The 23,700-nt window shown below is 38.2% G+C and overlaps 1 long non-coding RNA gene across 7 annotated transcripts in view; it reads left to right on the top strand.

Annotated features, from left to right (window-relative positions):
- The window catches only part of LOC119707768, an 88,519-nt gene extending 65,834 nt beyond the window's left edge, over positions 1–22,685 (top strand). For 3 of the 7 annotated variants that reach the window (XR_005258853.1, XR_005258850.1, XR_005258851.1), the window contains 2 exons: positions 2,956–3,140; positions 8,288–22,685. This is a non-coding gene — a long non-coding RNA (uncharacterized LOC119707768). Of the gene's footprint in view, positions 1–2,856; positions 3,141–8,287 lie in introns of those variants that run through there. The other 4 variants (XR_005258856.1, XR_005258855.1, XR_005258854.1 and 1 more) reach the window with 2 other exon arrangements.
- Positions 22,686–23,700: the final 1,015 nt, after the last annotated feature.

Below are 23,700 nucleotides of genomic sequence, written 5' to 3'. Positions count from 1 at the left end.
CACTTTAATTTGAAAGGGAAACTTGAACTTTGTAGTTACTGGATGAATAAATGGAAGACTTCAGTCCACAGGACTGTCAGATTGTTAGTTTTCACAAACACTTAAATCAAATACCACATCTGAGGGGAAGAAATTAAGATGTAAATATCCAGGAGCCAGTGCCAAGACCAGTGACATCAGAAAACAGATTTGCACTACTTTGCTTCTGTGCCTCAAAATATAAAGTATATCAAGATCTAATTGCCTGTAAAGATAGTTTGTCATGTTTTGAAAAAGGTGCAAAGGACATAAAATCTTGATCCTCGGATCTGCCCACAAAATAAATTTTTAAAAAAGACACTTAAAAATGTTTTCTCTAGAAATTCAGATATTTATGTAGAGAGAGGTTAATTGGACACTACCATTGCCATGAACAGAAATTTCTCTCTGCTGTTCATGAGCATTTTCCTGAAAATTATAAGCAGCCCACTCCTGTGTCTGCTGTGTATACTTACTGATGAATCATGCCAGTCAGACAATTTATAGAGCTCTCCATGTGACCACTGGATGGGTCTGAAAAAAAATATTGGACATTCCATAAGTTTACCTTGAACTATTTTTAAATGCAATAGCCAAGACATCTTTGTAGCAGGGTAATCTAAACATGTATTGGACATCCTGAGCTGGTAAGGAAATGAGTCTATTGCTGTCTGGGCTGGCTGTGCAGGGCAGAGCTGTCAGCTCCAGCAGGATCACCTACCAGCACAGGCTTCACTGACATCCAGGGCACTTCATGGCCCAGGAAGGTGAGCTGCATTAGTCTAAACTGTGGACATGTAGTCTATATTCCTAACTGAATATGGAAAGCACCAGCTGTAAGGAAACATAAATTGTACAGTTGGTTTGTTTTGCATATCAAATATGTGCAGCATATTATTCACAGATTCCATTAATTAATCCTGATGAAATCATAATGAGAAAAACATTAACACTAATAGATTTGGATGAGATGAAATTTCAGACCTTCCGGACATGCTTATTTGTGGCACATACCATAATGAAAAGCAACCAACCAGCTTTCCCCTTGCAATGCAAGCATTAGCTTCCCCAATGGTAAAACAGAAGGTCAGCTTAAAAGTCCCATTTTCTACAATGAACAGCAATGCTTTAAATGATATAGAAGAGCATGCAAGTATTAGAGCTATTGTTTTCATAAAGCTATTCTGCTGGTGACTATTCATAGCCACTCTTTGCTACATGATTCCTTTCCTAAGCAGCTTTCTAATTTAGGTTTCCATAGGCTTCGGTTTGACAGAGTAGCTAGAAGAATTCATGCATGTACATTATGAAGTTTCATTATCCTTTTTTCTTTTATGAATAGGATTCCTTAGAGGATATGTTCTGTGGGTGCTCTGTGCCAAGGCAGCATTATTTTCCCTTCTTGACTAATGAGGGTTCACCACAGAGAAATAAATCATAGGGTTGTGCAAAGTTTTTTTTTGAAAGGCTCGACAGAAGGCAACTTTTGAAAGCAAGCAGTTAGACCTTCATGAAAGTCCCCCTGGCAAGCAGTATGAGCTAGCATGTTTCCTGGGCTGGTCCCAAGCTGGTCACTGATTGCCATCAAAGGCCTTTGGGAGCTCACCAAAATTCCCTACTTGCAAGGCTTGTGAGTAGCTGCCCATGCCAAACACCAGGATTGTACAAAGAAAAATCATAATCCAGGGCAAAGTCAAGCCCATAAGACATCATCTCTCACCCAAGTTGGAAAATATTGTGTGATTTCTCATCCAGAATCTAATAATACTCATTCAATCAGTCCTTTCCTTCAGTGTTGGATACTGCTGAAGTTACCCTTTTATCTTCTCTCTCTCAAACAAGACCAACAATTTCTATTTAAAATGCAAGTGGCAAAATCAAAATGTACCTCCAGCTTTTTATATCTGAATTTTGATTCTGTAATACCTCCAACTGACTAGGTTAAGTGATGAGTACCTCAGAAGAAGTTTTCAGTGGAAAATGTAAAAGATGTGGTTTCATTATGCAGAGGTAACACATTGCTTATTGCAAGGGGCTCTGCAGTCTTCTGGAAAGAAAAAGAAAGCAGCAAAGTAACCTTGGAATAAAGTATCCACCTTTGACTACCCTAGAAGAGAGTCCTCTTTGGTGATTTGAAAAGGTTGTGAAAAAGTGTCGACTTTACACTTTCCTCAAGTAGGCACAAAAGGGGGACTTTTATCACAGTTTGTCTTTTGTTTTCTTGTATGTTTTTACTTGTGAAGGCCTAGAAATGAGTGTGTATCATGCCCGAAGTTTATATCCATCTGTCACCAGCACTAGAGGCTGCTGCATTTTAAATCACTTCAGCATACTTCTTGCACAGTGACTCAGCCCTGACAGGGGTGTCCACCCTGAGGATGAGAAAATGATTCAGTATTCATTAGTCTAACTTAATGCAGTCTCTCCTCAGCAGGAGAACAGCCAATCATGTGCCTTATCTGTGCCTGCTTCTGTGATTTATCCACTGAGGAGTGACCTACAATCAAGAACTTTACCTAAAACCTTTACACAGGCAGCTATCTGCCAGTCTGGAGATAAAGCTAAGCTAAATACACCCATGCTAATTTCAGACTTTGCTTTTCTTACAATATGAGAGCTTTCCATAAAGTTTTTTAATAAAATAAGTCACACATACTGCTTCTACATGTGTAAAATTTCCATAAATCAAAGGTGTTCTGTTTCCTAAACTGATCTTGTGGTGGTATTTTTTTTTGTTGTTGTTTTGGTTTGGTTTTTTGGTTTTTTTTCTTTTTTTTTTTCTCTTTTTTTTTCTTTTTTTTTAATATTGAAATAATGACACTTAGTATATTATTCCAGAGATGTGTGCTCCAACCTGTGCAGGATTTCAGGGTGGTGTTGCAATGTAAAATGAAACCACGAAACTGCCCAAGCCTTATGAACTTTTTATTTATGAAGGTGGAAAAACAGTCTGCTTGACTAATGAAAAGAGAGAGTGGGTCCAATTCCAGTACATTCTTCTCAAATAAACCTGAAGTTGAAACATTTGGAAACTCCCTGCATCATGAGGCAACCTAAAATGCTTTCCAAGGCTATCTGATTTGATCACAAGATGCAAAGAAGGGGAATAGCGTGACAGACCTGTAAGTCTACCTGTAAAAAAAAGTCTTCTTTCTCTTCCCTGTGCTGACTTTTCCTTGTCAAACTTGTGTTTGCAGGTAGAAGGGTAGAAGAACAATTAGCTGGTTTATGTTATTCTCTGTTCTGCTGTCAGTACACTCCCAAATATGATTTTTTTTTTCCTAGCCTAGGATAAGCTGCAGTCGTGGAAATAATATTTCCAACAAACATTCTGAATCTCAGTAGATTTTGCCCTGTAGCTTTACAGAGCCTTTAATTCAGTCAATATGTGATACTTAGTTTCAGTTTAGAGAAGGCAGGACAGAATTTGACCCACAGCAAAGGGGAAACAAGAAGGACCAGCCCTGAAGAAGACCCATTTTTCGCGGATTCTTTGACCTTACGTAAATTTAAATTCAGAGAGAGGAAAAATTATTACATTTTTTCTTGCCTCAGGGTGAAATTATTGGACTCCCAAGGAAGCTAGATAGATTTAGAAGATTCAGGTGCTTTCAAACACCTAGTCAATTTATAGATAGCAGTTTTTCATATAATCCCATGATTGAAGAATGAATGAATCTGACAGCCAGCACCTCAGTAAGGAAAGAAATCAGACTAATTTTTTTTTTCCCAATGTCAAGTCAGTGTCATTTTGGGAAATAGCCTGATTTGGGATCAGTTTTTTGAGTTACTCATAGCTTCAAGAGAAAAAAAGTGGAGAAAGCAGCACATAATTAATATAAGCATAAACTTGTTTTGATTTGTTTCAATATCTCTTCCATCAATTCCAAGCACTATCAGATGGAGTTAGCATTAGCCATGAGATTATTTCTCATAATTTTTTTTCTGCACGTTGTGTAAGTTATGAGATGTTTTTCAATAATATTTTCTTAAACTTGGAAAAGTTTCTCCTGTTTTGTTGTTGTTTTGGCTTTGAGATTTCTTTGGTGCATTACAGAATAAAGTAAACCCCACAGCACTGAAGGTTAATGATAGAATTGTATGTGCACTCTACCATTTCTCTGTCTTTTTTTTTATTTTACTGAATTTCGACTGAGTGTCATCCATTTGAGGTAATTTAGGGTGTTTCCTTGTAACTAACAGAACTTATGTTTTAAGTAGCTATTAATTTGTGTGTGTGTGTGTCTGTGTGTAGAAAGTAATTTTCTGTATTGTATCAGATGGTGAACTGGAAATTCCCAATGCCTCAAAGACTTCTTGAAGCCCTATTTTTGAAAAAACAGCTTTTAAAATCTTGTTTAGCAAGAGTTTACTTCTCTGTAAAAACAACAGATGATTTGTATGCACCTGAACGTTACCATTTTTAAGACTGCCAGACAAAGCCAGTAATAATGATTTGTATGTCTGGTATGTATTGGTATTTTTGAACCTTCTGCTTCTCAGATAAGCAGATGGGAAATGGATGATTGCTGTGAAGCTCTATGGAACCATATGAAGCATAAAGAAACATAAATAAAGTGGTGTAAACCAATGTGTTTAGCTAGCCAGTTTTAACTCCTGCAAGCACTAAAGCAAAGAGATCGGTAACATATACTGATTAAGGCTCAAAGGCAACCTGCAAACTAAGATGAACTATGTAGAACTGTAATTTTTATTTTACATTGAAAACACGTAATTGTCAGCAATTAAAGCCCTAGTAATATTCAAGTCAAAATCCCACAGCTGAGAAACACCAAAAGATCTTCTATGTGGTTGTCCTTGTTTGTATGTAAGTGCAAACAGTACCTTTTTGTTTTTAAGGTTGGTCAAGAACTGAGACAAATGGGGTGCTTCCTATGCTTATTTCACCTCAGTATGACAGAAAGCTATGGTTATTTGATTTTGTAACCCATGAAGTAGCAGAAAATCATGTGGGAAATCTTTTATGCAGCACCTTTCACAAATGCTTTCTATCATTTATGTCATGTGAAAGTTGCTCACAAAACACTGCAGAAAAATGTTGAAACTACTGGTACTGCAAGGTCAGTCTGGATCAAGAAAGAACAACTGCATTTTTCCTGCTTTACTTTCATAGTGATGGAGATTTTTTTTCTCCTTTACCTGGGATCGTGTTTTGTTTTGTTTTTTAACCTGACAGTAGCAAATCAGACTGTGCTACTTCTATCAATATGTGAATACAGGAAAATAGAATTTCAAGTTTTCATGTGCCCTCAAACTGACATTTACTTTTGTATGTGAAAATTAATTAAACTTTGGGCTATTTCCCTCTTTAATTTTTTTCTTTTCTTTTTTTTTAAATTTTTTCTCCAGAGCTGGAAGTTAGTCAGGTTATTTGAGTTTTTATGAACACTGTCTGCTACTGAATTTTACCTAACGTCCAGTCAAGTTACCAGAATATCTATGGATATAGTTCATATAATTTAACATTGAGCCCCATATTTTATCCACCAAACCAGTGAAATTGTGTGCAATATTTCTCCTTGCAAATTACTGCTAAGTCATTTAAGAAATTTGATTTTTGGTGGATTTAGTACTTCTTCAGAAAAGAAGATAATCACTCTAAAATCTATTGAGAATTAAAACACTGATTGATGTAACACATCTCCTCTCTTCTTGTGAACACCCATATTTAAATCTAAGTAATTTCCTTGTCATATTTTGCTGAATCTTTTCACTCATCATGTGACTTTCTATCTTGTCTGTCTGTATAAAATTTTAAGGTGGCCCACAATAACATAAAAGATCATGTAATTTTGGATTGCGTTATAGAATCAATTTTCATGGCTACTAGTTCAGCAATATTCAACTCTGCTCTGAAGACTTTCATTCCTGTTGCTTAGGAGGGTGAGGTTTGATTCTATGAGAGGCAGAAAATGTAAAACCATTTTGTCATCTAAAAGCCATGAAAAGTCATAAGATGTGCCTGTATTCAAGTCAATATAAGAAGAATATGACGTTAAAAATTTAAAAATAGTATTATGTAAAAAATAAAACCAAAGATGTAGAAATAATGTTACTGTAGCTACTTCTTCTCCTCATAAGAGGAAGATAAAGAGAAATATTACTTGAGTGAAATTCTTATTTTAAAATATTAAAATATTATAAATAAATAAATTGTGTTTATAATATTACATTAAAAAGAAAAACAGACAAAACCCTAAAAAATACATGCATTCAAAATAGATTGTGAGTATATCCTGGGAGTCCTCTGATCTCACTTCATGAGTGCTGATAGTAGCAACTGTTATCTTGACATCCATGAGAAATTCTTTTCTCTGTGAAATCAGATTGGCCCAACCTAGCTGCTTTCTGTAGCATATTCCTGTCTAAAGAGGGAAGGGAGAAAACCACGGGTGCACCATAACTGCAACTTTACCTTATGAAATATATTCTGTTTTCCATATGGATGAATTCCTACTTGGGGTAGAAAGCTCTAGAATGTATATTAAATTGCAAATTGAAAAGAATCAGTTCATAGTATATTTAGTATTATTACATTTCCCATAGATCTGTAGATAAATATCAATAGCTATCAGTGGTGCTCTTAGATGTTTGTCACAATTTCATGACTATTGATAAAAAAGTCTAGTATTCAAAATTGGACAGATACTTGATAAGCTTTTCCATTTCCTTTTTGCAAGGGTTTAATTTCCTTTACTCATTTATTTGTGTGTATTTCAAAACTTTTAAGGTCATAGATTCTCTTAAAGAGAGACTCCTCTTAAAAATAGGTATGCAAAAGCAAAGAAAATCACTTCAGCAAATTTTCCACCAACCTGATGGAATACAAATGCACATTTTTCAAGACAAAACCAAAAATTCTTTGCCAATAGGTATTCTATTTGGTATCTAAATGTTAATAATTCAGTTACAGCTGTAGCTCAGATTTACAAGAGCCCGTCAGCAGCTGTTTGGTCTTCACAGGACAGGGGAAATTCAAAGTCACCTCGTGCAACTTGACAAACTACCATGTTATCATACAAATGGCAGGGATCATTGGATCTCCTTTTCAATAATAGCAGCTTTTGAGCACGTTAAGGCTGAAAATTTGGATCCACTTGTCTGTGAAAAACAGTTCTTTTGGAGTAATATGGTCTCTTCGCAGAGCAAAGAGATAAAAACTTTCTGACAGACTGAGTCCTGGCTGAGACCAGGTACAAAGAGATAAGAAACATTCTTAACATAGTGGAGGAGAGTGTTCTGGATACAAATAGGTTTTTTCATTTTTGGGTTACAAATTCTTTATGATATTGAACAGAATCTCCTAATAAATGTCAAGAAATCACATGGCTGCCATATCATTTATGGTTAACAGCACATAATGATCATATAGACATCATGGTTCTCTTCATTTTCATAGTTATTACTAGTAAAATAGCTGAAACATAACCAAACTGATAATTTCATATTAATAGATACAGAACTGATGTTACACTGTGTACTTTCACTCTCCATGGTAACCATGAATATAATGTATAACTATTAAAAAGAGTTTAATTAATTGGATTAAGAATCAAAATTAAGAATCAGAAGTAATAGTTTATTGATGTATCAATATCATCTGTGTCATAAAAATGAGTCATTACTTCTGTGATTAGATGAAGGGAAGATAGGATGTGTTCATGGACATTCTATTTTATTTAATCTATTTTTGATGTGTAACTCATATAATGAAAAGTCTGATTAACTTTTCAGGGGGATTTTCATCTCTATGAATTCAGATCATGTACAGCCTAGATGATAGTCAGCAGAGATACAAAACAAAAGCAGTGATGTAAACGCTTATAAGGAGTTTGAATCTGGGCCATGTTCTACTGAACTGTGTGATCCTTGCTGACTCTTTTCTCTACAAGTATTTTTTTTCTATATGTTAAATTTTGCTACAGCATATATACACCAAGAACATTCAGACTTTCCATTTCCTCACAACCCATCTGCAGAACAAAAGACATGCCATCACACTCATATCATTTTAATTAATAATGTCTCTAAAATATGTAGGGATAAATAAGGCAAGAATAATCATAGTCTCCAATGCTTTCCTTTCTCCTGGCATTTATATTCTTCCCACCTTTAACACTCTTTTCAAGATTTATGTTCTGCTCTTTTGCTGTTATGACTGGCTGTAAATAAACTAGATCACTATATTCCTGTCAGAAAATAACACCTGTCTTGATGACTTATAACTCTCATTTTTTGTTTCCTATAGACATGCTGTTCACTGATCTTCGACGCAAAGATGAACACTTTGCATGTGACCAGCTAACTTTGGAGCCACAGCCCCAGTTCAGAGAGCACAGGGAACATGGCGTTAATCACCTGCTAATTTGACTGGGCTGGTTTGCATCTATTTTTGGTCTGCTTTGAGTGCCAGTCACCATTGTCTAAACTTACTATCAGAGTTATTGATGTTGTTCCCAGTCTCCTCCTAGGCTGCCTCTGTTGGTCTCAGCCAGGACTCAGTCTGCCAGGAGGGGTGGGAGACATTCAGGCCTCTCAGCTGTGGCAGGCACCTGCCCCACAGTGCCTGCAGGACCCGGATGAGGCAGGCAGGCATCCAGTGCTGGCTCCTGTGTTTGCTGCAAGAGCTCTTGTGTGGCAAGATTTTGGTAATGAGGGAGCCACAGGGATGGCTTCTGTGAGAAACTGCCAGAAGATTCCCCCATGGGCAACAAAGCCAATTCCAACCAGCTCCAGGATGGACCTGCTGCTGGCCAAGGCTGAGCCCATCAGCAATGGTGGTACTGCTTCTGGAATAACACATTTAAGAAAGGGGGGAACTTCTGGAACAGCAGCCAGAGAGACCAGTGAGAATATGTGAAAGGAGAGACAGCTCTGCAGACACCAAGGTTGGTGCAGAAGGAGGGGCAGGAGGTGTTGCAGTTGCCAGAGCAGAGATTCCCTTGCAGGCCCCAGTCAGGCCATGGTGACCCTCCAGTCCATGGAGGTCCATGGAGGAACAGAGATCCAACTGCAGCCTGTGGAGGACCCCACACTGGAGCAGGTGGAGGCCTGAAGGGGGCTGTGACCCTGTGGGAAACCTGTGCTGGAGCAGGGTCCTGGCAGGAGCTGTGGCCCCATGGAGACAGGAGCCTGCTCTGAGCAGGTTTGCCAGCAGGACTGGTGACCCCATGGAGGAGCCACTCTGGAGCAGTGTGCTCCTGAAGAACTGCACCCTGAGAGAGGGACCATGCTGGAGCAGAACAGCTGAAACCTTGGGAAGGACTTACCTTTGGAAAGTTTGTGGAGAATGTCTCCTGTTGGAGGGACCCCCGCACCAGAGCAGACAAAGAGTGTGAGGAGTCCTCCCCCTGAACAGGAAAGAACAGCAGAGACAATGTGTGATGGGTTGACCACAGCCCTGAGTCCTCATTCCCCTGCTCCACTGTGGAGAAGGAGATAGACAAAATCTGGACTGAGGATAAACCTGGGAAGAAGAGAGAAGTGGACAGTTTAATTTTTGTTTCTTGTTACCCTACTTGGATTTGATTGGTAATAGATTAAACTAATTCCCCCAAGCTGAGTCTCTTTTGCCTATGATGGTAATGGTGAAAGCTCTCTCCCTGTCCTTTTCTCAATCCAGGCACCTTTCATTATGTTTTCTCTCCTCTTTCCAGCTGAGGAGGAAAAGGATAGAGCAACTTTGGTGGGCACCTGGCATCCAGCTGGAATTGACCCACAACACACCATTGACACAAAAACCACTTTCAAGGCAGACTTCCTCCACTGTTAGCAGCCACTAAACCAAGGCAGACCTTCCACTTCTGGATATACAACTGGCTGCATAAACCTCTCACAGAGAGCCAGTGTGCTCATTCCAGCCAGCTGAGCTGCCTAAACACCTCCCATTGAAAGGGGCTGGTTTCCAGCTTGCTGTTTTCAGAGGAGCATCTTGGCTATTGCATGTACTAGGAAGCCTACCTGTCCCAGGGTGTATTGCCCTGCTGAAAATGCAGAGCTGTTCTAACAGGAGCTATGGATAGGTGGGAGTAGGTGGTGGCACAGCCAGATGTGCTGGTACAGTGCATGAGAGTGTACAGGCTGCAGGGCCTGGCTATGACCCCAGGCAGAAGGGATTTTATTAGAGGACAAAAACAGTACCTGTTTTCTTGTACAGTGCAAAAATAGCAACCAGCAGTGGTGCTAGCTATCTCGTTCTTCCACATTATTAACACTCTTAATTTTTTTTCCTGATAACAGGAGATTGTACAAATGTAAAGTTTGAATAGATTGTCTCACTAAGACTGAAGTTAGGAACCAAGTTTCAAACCACCCTATTCAAGTCCTACTTTACAATGATCTAGTCCTCTTTCTAGAAAGGGAATACACCATGCAGTACTTAAACTGTCTTTAAAAAGATAATACCTCCTGAATTAACATTAAGGAAGAAGATTTATCCAGCTTTGGTCAGTTTTAGTTGTTTTTTTTTTTTTCCAAGTTCACCTTTGGTATCATCCAAATTCTTCTGTTTGCCTTCACTATTTTAGGGATCTAAAATTGTTACTTCTAGAGCAAGAAAGACCCAACAAAATCAGTGAGAAAAATAATGATTAAAATGTGTTGTATCCTTGACACCTAGAATTGATATTCTCCAAAAACACATGATCCCCTTTGCTCTTAAAAACCCTTATAAATTTTCTTGATGTTTTAAACTTTGATTCCTTTATTGACTTAATTCCACTGTATTTTATTCAAGGATAGAAGGCCTGAACAATTGCATAGAATGGTTTTGATGACATCTTTGTGTAAAAACATTGTTTTTATTTTTTCTGAAGGAAAAAGAAAAAAACTTAGAGGCTTTCTGTGCTCCAATAGGCATGTTATTCATTTGTTTATAAAACTTTCCTCTCACAATATATGAAAATATGTTTGTGCTTCACTTCCCTATAGAAAGTATTCTTTAATTCCATCCAGTAGGTATAAATTGCAGTGCTATCTGAACAGGAAAATATTCAAAATCTCAATTTTGGATTAGCTAGAAAAGCAAAGATTGTTCCAGGGAAATATTTAACAGTTTAAAAACAGATTTTGAAGCATCAGATTTTCTTACAAAAGTTGATAATCATATGTAGGTGAAATCAATATGCTAGGCTGGAGCCTCACATCATATTGCTATTGTCATCATCTATTTGTATTACCTGAGAGCCCTGGAGTCTCCATTCAAGGTTAATCAGTGTATAAAAACCAGATGTTCCCTGCCTCAAAGGATGGATACAGACAGGATGCTACAAAGAAGCAAGAGAATAGTGTTCAGCAGGAGATACAATGGTATCATCACAGCACCACCAGATGGATATGATATCAGTAAAAGAACTTGGAGGTGGACAGTAAATTAGAAATAGTTCTGCGGAAGATTCACCATAGTCAAAGGGGAAACACATGGACTAAGCCAGAAGTTTGAAAGCATTGTGCGCAGAAGTTGTGTCAAATGTACAGGAACAGCAGAGTTCAGGAAGAAGTCAGAACAAAGGTACTCTCCAAAGTTTATGAAGCTTTTTGGTGATCCAATATAAATTTAGAATGGAGTTCAGCGCTTCTTGTTTCACTCAAACAGTACCAATTCTGTTCATCATCAATACTCAGAAGAGATCACAGAGTCACAGAATGGTTCAGGTTTCAAAGGACCTGTGGAGGCCATCTGGTCCAGCACCCTCAAGCAGGGACACCAAGAACCCTTTGTCCAAGAACATATCCAGATAATTTTTGAATACCTCCAATGATGAATACCTCCACAACACCTCTGGGCAATCTGTGCCAGTACTTGGCCACTCTCATAAGGAAACTCCTGTATTTCACTTTGTGTCCATTGACAGGACCTTTGTTCTGGTCCTGTCCCTTGCCACCACTGAAAAGAGCCTGGCTTCTTCTTCTGCATACCTTTCCTTCAGGTATTTACACACATTGAGAAAATCCTTATGAGTTTTCTCTTCTCCATCCTGTATGGTTCACACTCTCAGCCTTTCCTGATATGAGAGATGCTCCAGTTTGAGTCTATTAATCTTCCTAGTGGTGATGCAGTTGACTCCTCGCACTGTGTCCAAGTCTCACTTGTATTGGGGAGCTCAGCAATGAGCATAGAACTCCAAGTGCAGCTTCCCCAGTGTTGAGCAGAACAAAAGGATAATCTCCCTTGACCCACTGGTAACACTTCTAACACAACCCAGGGCACCACAAGTTGCTATAACAATGAGGGCACATTGCTGTCTCATGTTCAATGTTTGACAGTAGGGAAAAAAAAAGGGGCTTGAGATGTTTACTTTTAAACTTGGAGGTTTTTTTAGGAAAAAAATATTTCTTAATGAGTATTTGAGGGGAAGATATTAAATCTATACCAGACCAAGAGGAATCCAAGGTCCTTAGATATGGGATTTTAAACCAGTCTTTTAAAGGGCCAATTGATAGCAAGCTGCCACTCCATAATAGTGGCAATAATCAAGAGTTAGAAAAAAGCCAAAGTAAAGAAAAGTAATAGAATCACAGAACATGCTGAGTTGGAAGGCATCCGCAAAAATCATGAAGTCCAAATCCTGACCCTGCACAGGACACCCCAGGAGTCACACCATGTCCCTAAAAATACTTATCCAAATGCTTCTTGAACTCAGACAGACTTGGTGCTGTGGCCACTTTGTACAGTTGCAAGTGCTCAAACACCGTCTTGGTGAAAAGCCTTTTCTTTTTATTCAACCTAAACCTCCGCTGAAACAACTTCAGGCCATTTCATTGAGTCCTATCACTGGTCATGAGAGTGAAGAGGTCACCACCTGCCTTTCCACTTCCCTTGTGAGTATATTGAAATGTGCAGCGAGGTATCCCTTCATTCTCCTGCTGAACAAATCAAGTGTCCTCAGCCACTCCTCACACACCTTTACCTCAAAGCCCTTCACCATCCTTCTTGTCCTCCTTTGGGCACTCTCTAATAATTTAACATCTTATATTGGTGGCAACTAAAACTTCACACAATATTCAAGGTGAGGCTGCCCCAGTGCAGAGCAGGACCATCCCCTCCCTTGCCCAGCTGGTGATGCTGTGCCTGGTGCACTCCAGTACAGGGCTGGTTCTCCTGGCTGCCAGGGCACTGCTGACTCATGTTCGACTTGCCATTGACCAGGACGTCCTGGTCCCTTTCCATAATGCTACTCTGGCCTCTCATTCCCACCTCTATGCACACAACCAGGGTTGCCTCACCTCAAGTGCAGAATATGGCACTTCTCCATGTTAAACTTCATACGATTGGTGATTGCTCATCTCTCTGATTTGTCAACGTCTCTCTGTATGGCCTTTCTGCCCTCAATGAAAATTGACAGCTCCTCCCAATTTAGTGTCATTGGCAAAGTTACTTAATATTATTTTAAATATTAAGTTACATTAAGGGAAAAAGCAAAATTCTCCTTTTGAGATCATCCATGCTGTTTTTATTCTCAACTATACCAAGCATTTATCCTCGCATTAATCTCAAGTGAAAGGAACATAGACAGTGTGTTAAAAGGTGAAGTTGATTATTCCTGATACTGAAAAATGTTTTCAAGACATTTTTGAAATAGTAAGTGCCTTTCACACCTCACTGACCACAGTTTTTGCAAGTAAAACTAGTAGCTTTTAGGTCATATGAATTAATATATGGTGGTAACTTTTACAACTTCTTATACTTTGCCATATTTATCTCTCCAAAATATTTCAAAATCTAACTCATTCAGTTGTAAATGTTGATCTCTGTTTAGTCAGGATGATTAAGTGATGGTCATTGTAGCATGACTCATTGCTTCTGAATAGGAACATTTTCACAATATTATCTTTGTTATGAAGTGCAGTTATGATTCACATCATTCCAAGCCTTCTTCAAGTGAGGATAGTTATGATTACATTTGGAATAGTTCATGCTACTTGGCGATTTACTGGTAGTGAGCTCAGTACTTACGCTGTTACTTTCTAAAGGAGGAAAATAAAAGAAAGGTTGACTGCATTCCTTAGAGATTGGTGCTGCCGAAACCATATGTTTTCATTAGATGTAAATGAACCTCCTTAGAGGAAAATTCTTCAAAAATTGTCTCTTAGAATCCTTTCACAAAGAACAGGAGGTGCTGACTCATTTGGTCTCGTAAAAGGTTCTGACAAAGACATAGGTTAAAGTCATAGGCAGAACTTCACTCTTCAATGGAGCTTTGATTTTACGTATGTCACTAGCTCTGAAGGAAGATTGGAATAAAAGAGTTACTATCAAACTTGTCCCTGTTAAGCTGAATTATCTGAGCTTGTGTTTGAAATAGAACAGCTGAGCCCAGCTTGTGTACTAATATTGGTATCTGGGATTGTGTTCTTGCATCTGTGTGTGACCTAACCTAGCTTTTTGTTATGTTGACCTTGTACACTGTTCAGTGTTTCAGAGGTAGCTCAATATCCAATACCCTATTTCCATCCCCTCAAAATGGTGTTCTAATAGTAAAGAGAAGTAAAATCTTCTTAATGATTTTTTGAATCATAGAACCAGCAGCATAAACTGAAGTATGTTTTAGACAACCCTAAATAGATTTATTTTGATTAGTCTATTAAAGTAAATAAATGTAAATATGCAATCAATTTTAGAGCATATTGATCTGCACTTTTTTTTTCTGCAAAGTAAGAATGTGAGTCTTGAAACATTCCAGGTGTGCTTGAAAAGGAAAGGTTTTGACCTTACCAAAAAGCAACATTTCATCTTTTTCTTCCTCAAAATAAACAGACACATTGACAGACATCAAGGGAACTGCTGAATTTTAAAGATGTCATATTCTCTGAGAGAAAAGTAACATTCTTAACTGGAATTTTTTGATCACTACTCCTTTTAATGTGCACTTTTTAATGTCGGAGAGATGCCTCTGCTTGCCTTATATAGGGCATGCCTAATATACACGTTAGCTCTGCATTAGTTCTGCCTTCTACATAATGAGTCAATTCAAGAAGGAGATGCATTTGTCATTTATATGTACCAGAAGGTGTGAGCATGGACTGAACTGTCTTTTTTTTCACAGAATCATGTTCATCTTCTCTTCAGTCCACTTCCAAGTCACTTAGGCTGTAAATTAATTTTTGCAAATTTCATACTGGGCTCATCTTACTTAACCTCACCCAGTAATAGGGAGCTACTTAATCAGTTTAGCTGCCTCGGACTTCTACGGGAATGAAAAGACTATATTTCTTCAGTTATTTCCATTAATAAATTAAAAAAATAAATAAATCAAAATTAACATCACACTGTTGAACACACAGAAAGGGACCTAGTCATAATGTTGAGGCAATTAAGAAATTCTTTTGCAATGCAGTTTGACAGCAGAAAGTCCACAGCTTTTTTAATAGCATTCAATCTACAGAAGGTATTTCATCTACGTAGGGCAATAAATACAACTATACCTGCAGCAGTTCAGGACATCTCATTACACAAGAGACAGTGACAGATTGAAAGAAATTCACGGTAGCAAAACAAAAATGATAATTCACTTGCAAAACAGACTTATAGAAATATTAGAAGGGCTAAATACATACCAGTTAAGCCAAAGAGGAAGTGAATGGAGACAGAATTCTGCTATTTAAATAATGCAGAGACAGGAGATGGGCATATGACATATTTGTTTGCCTGGTCTTAGCCTTGACATAGCCACACTGAGTTTAGAGCCACAAATGAAATATTTAGGACAACTCCAGGAAAAGTCCTCAGCTGTGTCACTCAAAGTACTGGGTTTTGCCGAACTGGGTATACCACATCAAGGTGCAGAGCTACAAGGAAATGGACTCCAACATAACCAACTAACCCCCTCCAAATTTCAAAAACCCCACCACAATTCAGAAGCAAAACAAAGAACTGCCAGAGTAAACCTACTTAGCTGCACAATGGGGGCAATTTCTTGCTCACACAAATTAATTTCTATCACCTAAAGTTTTGATCTAGTTATTTTCTTAAAACACTGCTGCCAGCATGGTGAGGTACAGTAGTGATCTTTTCTTCTATTGATCAAATAAAGCTTCCTTCTCAGGAGGCACTGACAATAAAATAGCAAATAAGTTTTATTTTCTGGAAAGCCTTCAAACTCTCATGTACAGAGTAAAAAACCCACATTGTTGGGACATATACAATAACAGAGCCAACATCACTGCATCCTGAAAGTTTATCCCTTCAAGTTCCAAAACTTTATTCCTTCCAGTCCAAATGCTAGCTGCACTGAAAAATTTGTCTGAGTACAGAGATGTTGGGAAAAGTTTTGTAAGAGGAAGATACTAAAGCTACACATTATTCCTTATACACAATTTATCTAGGAGTCTTTCTGGATCCTGAAAAATTCTGAATCTTCACAAGGTTCATCTCCAGAGTTCTGAAAAAATCTAATTTTAAAAACTTTATCGTATAGAAAGTGTTTGCTGAAGTATAATCAGTACAACATCAATAAGGACACTTTTTTCTAAAAATGTTTTAAAATATTTTCTAGTAACAGCTGTTACTTGAAAAGAATTCTCTTGTCATGGGGATGTGATTAATTCCTTCTATTTTGTCTCTCAGGGAAGAATTCATAATGTCCTATTTCTTTTCAGGGAGTCAGAAAGAAAAAGAGCTAAATCCTTCCGATCTTATTGCAGTCATGGGACCAGATGCACTAGAAGGAAAGCAATAATCTGATCCATAGTTGTGCTGATTTCTTTTTCTGCAAGTGCTCTCTTATTTGTAGGATATACCAAAGGTAATCAATAAACATGACAGTGATCCTATATTAGCTTTGTATATTAGCTTACTAGGTGAAGCATAAATACTAATAATAATTAAAACAATGCCCTATTCCAATCAGCAGTTTGTAGTGATGGTGGCACTTATTCAAAGTGTACAGAAATGTGACTCAGTTCTTGCTGAGAAGTTCTGCCATGGTTATTAATGGTTGTTTTAACAAAACAGGAAATTTAGCTTAAAGCAAACATATAAATTAAAGCCCAGATATTTAAGGAAGATGTCATAATGATAAGAGAACTGCACTTAAAGGCAGGCAGATGGGAGATACTCAAGGGGCCTGCTCAGCAGGACAGTGTACAAGTGAGTCCTGCTTGCACAGACTGGACATCTGTGTCTGGCAGCTCAGCTCTGTCTTTCCAGAAAGGAGGCCCTAAGCTAACGAAAACTGCTGCCAACAGCAGCCTACACAAACCCATTTGACTGCCAAGCTGCAACAACATCAGGCTGTGAAGTTGTTTTTCCCTGTTGTTGCCAGACTTATGAAGGGACTATCACTTTAATGCCTTTTTTAATTTTAATTTTTTTTCTAACCACAAATTAGCAAATATCTATTTTCTTTTAATTTACTGTGACAAGACCTATGGCACCAGTGCCAACAACACATAGAGCTCTACATCTGCATTTTTATTTTACAGAGGAATAAAACACAAATAAAAATAATAATCAGTGAATACATATTTTCCTCTTACAAGCGAGATTGGCAGTGGTCTTGTTTTCTATGACAAGCCTTCATAAACAGCCAGGAGAGACAGCTGTGCTCAGAACTGTGCACCTGTAGCATAAGTCCTCTCCCTCTTCCAGCTGATTAGGGGTAAGAAGATTTAAACAAGGAAAAAAAATATTGGCAATGTTTTTTAATTCCATAGAAAAATAATAGAAACATTAAACATGCTGAGCACTGTCTCAAAGCTTATTAGAAAGAATTATCAGCTTGAAAGCAATTTAGAGGTACACACATTGTATACTACTCTCACTGTCAACAAGCAATCATACTGCCTCAAGTTGAGAAATCACAGAAGTGAAGAACATCAGTAGGGAAGTGAAGCCAGCTAGAGCCAGGATGAGAAAGGAGGAGAGTTAAAGTCAATTATTAACTTAACTGAACTGACTCTGAAAATTCAACACCTGCCTTCAGCTCTAAGATGTTTTAATGCAAATGCCATAGGTTGCTAGCCTACATTATTTTAGGATACGACTGCCAGTACGGATCCTGTTACTGAGGACCCTAAATGTTTATAGTATCCAAAGAGGCCCAAATATGCCTTTGGAGACCTAACTTTATAATGGTCATTATCACTATTAGGTCACTGAGGCGAGATGTGTGTTAATTTTTCCCCAGAAGTTCTATTTTGGTGTTATTTTTAAAGAAGTGTGTATTAAAAACTGTTGCTCCCCTTTATTGGGTCCCAGTAGAACTACTTGTAGTCTTAACTTTCTTGGGGAGTAGGTAGCCAATTTAAAAAGAAATCTCTCTTGCTTCAATTAATTGCCCCTATGCTACAGAGTTTTCTTTATGCCTCCTAAGAACTCACATAATACTTTCAGTTGCTGGACTGCACCATCTTGCCTTTTTTCAAGACTGCCTTTAATCTGGGCTTTCTGCAGGCTGAGTATCAGACAAGGCTTTTCTGCATTTGCCACGTGATACTTGTGTATGTCCCTAAGTCAGCTGTGAGCCGGCCACAAGCATGCAAAGGCCAGGAGACTGTGCTACTGAGGAGCTGCCACCAGACTCACACAGCCCACCCAGCTGCGCTGCTCTTGCTCTTTTCCACCGGCCCCAGATGACAAGCCCTCACTGTCAGCCCATTACCTGACTGTGCAGCTTCTCAGACGTGTGGTTCCAATGACTGTTAAAGACTCCACAAAATTGTAGCCAGAATGCAACATGTTAGCTTTGATGCAGCAGAAATTCATGATGCTCAGGTAATGCAAATTGGCACTAATAGGCGCAGTGGTACCCTCCATCTCTGTGTTTAATGAGGGGTGAATAAATGTTTCTAGGTACATAATAGAATTTTTAACTGTCACTTCCTGTCACTGGAGCTTTTCTGAGCAGCAATGCTGGAAAATCTTTACGGTGGAATCACACCTCCATGAGTTACTTTTGGCTGTGGCCACTGCCGAGCTGTGCACCATCTGTCATGAAGGCAGCAGAGAGGAGCATTGGAATAGCAGCCCAGATTCATGTGGGAAACACTGGCATTGGCTACGTGACAAAGCAACTGGGAGCTTCACGAGGCAGGTGACAGCTTCCTATTGTAACCTCCTGAGAAATGACAGCAGAGCCATTGCACAAAACAGATCTGGGCTCTCAACTAGTTGAAACAGCAGCACAATGAAAAAAGTTGTGGCAGGCAATTCTCTGCACTTGTTCATACAAGTACCCCTAATCTGTCCATGCAAGCAAGAGCAGACCGTATGCCTTGAAGTGCGTATTCTCCCCAGACTCTTATACCCTGCCATTAACAAACCTTACAAATGCGGGTAAAAAAGTATTTTGGCACAGAGCGCATGTTTGTGAATGACAGTAACAGTCCTGAATGCTCTTATTATTAATGGAATATGGGAGAAATCAGGTGTGCATAAAAAAGATACACATGAAGGATTTGTGGTAGCTTTAAGCTCTATCTACTCAGAAATCAAAGAAAATAAACTGTGAATTTACAGCTAATGTCTCCATTTAGTATAGTTTAGAAAGCTGAAATTTAATCTCATGTCCTGTGTTGTATGTATGTCAGACTTCATTATTTATGCAATAAGAAATTAGCAGCAGTTACTTAGTGCCCAGCAGGATATTTGGCAGCTGTTTGAATCAGGAGCTGATCATCAAGTTTAGAGAGTTGACTAGAAAAGAGAGAAGACTAGAAAAATCCTATAGGGCTACAATGCAAGCAAAAAGGCTTAGTTCAGAGCCTTGTGAAATCAGAGAGAAACTTTCAATTAATTTCATAGTGAGTTGCGTAGACCTTTAGTAAAGATTCATATGATCTGAGTAGGAACTAACAAGGAGAGTGAAATGGCTATGAAGTGTACAGGACTAGACAAAAGTCTTCTTTCAACAAAGAAAGAAATCAGCTGGAGAGACTCTGGAGTTCTGTAGGAGTTGGAGGAACAGCTGGATTCCTCCCAAGATTCACCAGAGGATGGTAGCTTTACACATAGGATTGATTTTATAAAGCTTCTTTTAGTGAAAGATAAAAAATGTACTGGCCAGTCATAGATCATTGTCTAGGTTTTATCTGTAGTCAGGAGCAGCCATAAGGCAATTCAGTCCCTCTATTTTCCACTAAGAATAAAAGAAGACAAGATGGCTGTCTTATGCTGCAAATCCTAAAAGACTAGGTTTATGTACAAAGAGTGTAGCTATCAGTTGTTATTAAGCAGTGGCACTTGAAAGACTGTTTTGAAGAACTCAAAAGATAATCCAGGATCTACTTCTTGGAACCTGTTGAGCATTGTCTTTTTACAGATTGAGTTGTGATTTTATAATTGTATCTCTTTTAGAGAACGGTTTACTTAAAAGAACAAAATTACATTCAATTGCACTTTTATTAGATAAAAGGAAAGCCATTTTCTGCAAAAGTGGCTATTTAGAAAACACTGACATTCTAATTGTCTTTGTTTATCCTGCTGGACAGAGCTTGACCAGGTGGAAGCTTCCTAATGAAAATAGCAATAATGAGAGTTGTTGAACATTTCAATCTAGACAGTCCTCATAACTTGTCTTCATTGCTCTGAGAAGGTGTGGTAGGAAAAAAAAATCCCCTGTAAATGTAAAGCAAGGCCTTAGGCTGGGCATTTGGAGAGAGGGTGGTGGAAATTACCGGTAAGAAGTGGTAAGAAAGCCAAGAGATTTCTTAGGGAAGTGTCAGAATTGGACTTTTTATGGAAATCACGTTATTGGCAACTGATCTGAACTTTGGACAGATGGATGGTTCTGTAAGGATCAGACTCTTCCATCAGAAAGGAGCAGTTTGAACTCAGGATAGTGACCTGACATAGAGACATACAGTCTTGATTTATTTTCCCACTCTTGGCCAAATGCATATTAGACAACTGAGTACAAAGATAAAACATTATGATGTATTACACAGAGCACTTCCATCATATCTAGGCTTAAGCTGTGAGAAGTCGTGGATAAACTAAGATTTACCTTGACGATGCAGTTTGAGAGTTCTCTACCATGCTGGGCAGATGGTTACCTTGCAAGCCTCTGCTCAATCAGCTCCAGATATCAACTGTATCTCAACACTTTTTTAATAGTCACAAATGGTTTTTAATGTCACAGACCCAGACAAATAAATGGGTTTGATATTCTCCCACTTAGACAAGATGACAACAATGAAAAACCACTCATCTTGGCCAAAAGTTATTTAATCAGAAATGGTATATGCATTGACAGATATTTGATACTTCTTCCAGATGATCTTCTAAGTATCTTCTTGCATTTATCATCTTGAACATGCAGGATGCAGTTGCAACACCTTGCTGTTAAAAGGACCAATAACAGACATCATTGCAAAGAGAAAAAAATAACCATGTCATGTTTAAAGACCTTTACTAATTTACATGAATTGGCAAGAAAATTGAAAATATTATTTAAATGTAAAAATGAAACAGTGGTGTAGTGGCTAATAGCTAAATAATGTTTTAAAAAAAATGTATGAAGTAGAATGCCTCGTAAGGCTAAATGGCTAAATTTAAGCTACTAAGTGGTTAAAATACTAATATTAAGCAAAAAAGCCTGCTGTAATGAAGGAGGGCAAGGGTTATGATTTAAAAAGAATCTCATAAAATAGAAGCTGTTTCCACATGATATGATGGTATAAGGCTCTGTGAGATATAAGGTTGTGATATATATCACTCCTTGAGGAGTGATTCCACTTAATCCTACTTTATGCCATTTTATTTATATATTTTCTTGCTTCACCTGCTTGTAGCAAACATTAATACTGATAAAAAACTGTATTTGCGATGCAGTGCATCATGATCAGAAAAAAGAACACTTTTAAAAAAGTTCTGTGATTGAAATGGCTTCTAGCAGATAGAACACTTACATTTTTTCCAACATGAACTGGAGCATATACTACACTTCTAAAATTCAAAGGTGCTGCAGTATCTCTTCCTTACGCCTCTGTTTAAAGATATAGTCACTGGAATGATAAGGCTCATTTAAGCATAACATCCTTGAGGAGAAGTAAAAATACTACATAAAAAAACAACATCCGAATTCTGAGGACAAAAATTGACATAAAGAAAGAAAATTTAAAAATCAACATTCATTTTACCTGTGGGTTTATCTTGTAAAGAAAGTCACCTCTTTTTTTTACCAACATAATAAATCTTAATGCAAATACTTTAGTGTGACCATCAGAAAACTGAGAGTGAATGTATCTCCTACACTGAAAAATGAAGAGCTAACTGGACCAAACTATTGTGGAAGTGAACAGCTGCCAGTTTTGGAGCATTGTGCCTACCTGTCCTATCTCACCCTTCCTGTACTCAAAGATCTTCAGTCTGTTTATTCTAGACAGCTGAGAGCAAAACTCAAACTTGACTCCTACAAAGTGTTTCAGGCAGCTGAACATGGCTTGCTGATATCACAAAGGAATAGAACAATGAGGTTTTTCAGGCCTCTCTTGAAACAAGTAATTTATTTTTCTGTTTTAAACTGAAGTTTAATCAAATCAAACCATTCAAAGTTTGGTTTCACCAAACTTTCACTGGTTTCACCAGTTCAAAAATTTGACTTAAAGATGGGTGGTTTCCCTGTTTTGGTTTGAAAAGACAGAGGTCTGCTAAGGAAGGCAGGAGTCTCTCTTGAAATGGAAAATGTAAACTCCCTCTTTCTGAATTATTACAATTTTGAAATTAAAGGGGTCTCAGGCAAAGATATGGGAGTAGGAATAACAGCTACTTATTATGAAAAATAAAAATAATTTTTAAAAAAGCAGTAATACAAAACAACACTGACAGAGTCAGAATACAACATGACACCTGGTCAGGGTGCTGGCAGCAGTCTGATTAAAGGGTGGCTGCAGTCCTCCTGGAGTGACGGATGTGGTTCTGTTGAACCAGTGATCTGTAGAAGAGTGTAGTTTTCCTTTGAAGGTCTGGTGGTGGTGTAGATGGGCCTGGGAAACCAGTGGGAAAAGGCTGCCTGTGGTATTCCAACTCAGATTATATCCAGTCAGGAATGCTTGGCTCCTCCCCCTGGGAGGAACTTCTCACAATGGGATGATGTAATTTTATCTGTCGTGCAGTGAGGCTCAGTGGCCCATCAACAGAAGATATCTCCCCAGAGGGAGGATGGGTCATGGAAGAGACAAAGAAAACAGCCCCACCTGGTTTTAGCAGGTGGCCCATTAACAGAGGATAACTGCCCCACCTCTAACAGATGGCAATAGAATACGCACATCTTGCATTTGTGACCTAAGGCATTTCTTTAGAAGCATACTGCTAAAATAGACACTCCTACTCAAAGATATAAAAAAGTAGAACTTTTTCCACATGCGATTTTGCTATATAGATCATGCAATATAATTAAATTAAATAAGGAAGTCTAAGACATTACTGCATTGTTATAAAACATTGTTAGAGGATTTTTAAAATTTAAATCTCTTGCTAAAGCAGAAATTTGATGGAAATTCTGCCTGGTTGTAAAATTTGTCAGTGATATTTCCAACCATTTATTTTTAATAAAAATACCTCCTGAATGCTATCAGTCCTACATGTAATCTTTCCGTATCTGCATAGATAAACTACATACTGACACAAACAGGTTGAGCTTTTAGGCCAGGATTTACAACTCCAAGACAGGTGGTGACCTCATCTTGAACCATGCAGAAGCATAAGTGAGATAAGAGTCCACA

The sequence above is a fragment of the Motacilla alba genome, chromosome 1A, assembly GCF_015832195.1.
Source record: "Motacilla alba alba isolate MOTALB_02 chromosome 1A, Motacilla_alba_V1.0_pri, whole genome shotgun sequence".
Lineage (NCBI taxonomy): Eukaryota > Metazoa > Chordata > Aves > Passeriformes > Motacillidae > Motacilla > Motacilla alba.
The sequence above is the reverse complement of the archived record's forward strand: the minus strand, read 5'-3'. Positions and strand labels throughout refer to the sequence as shown.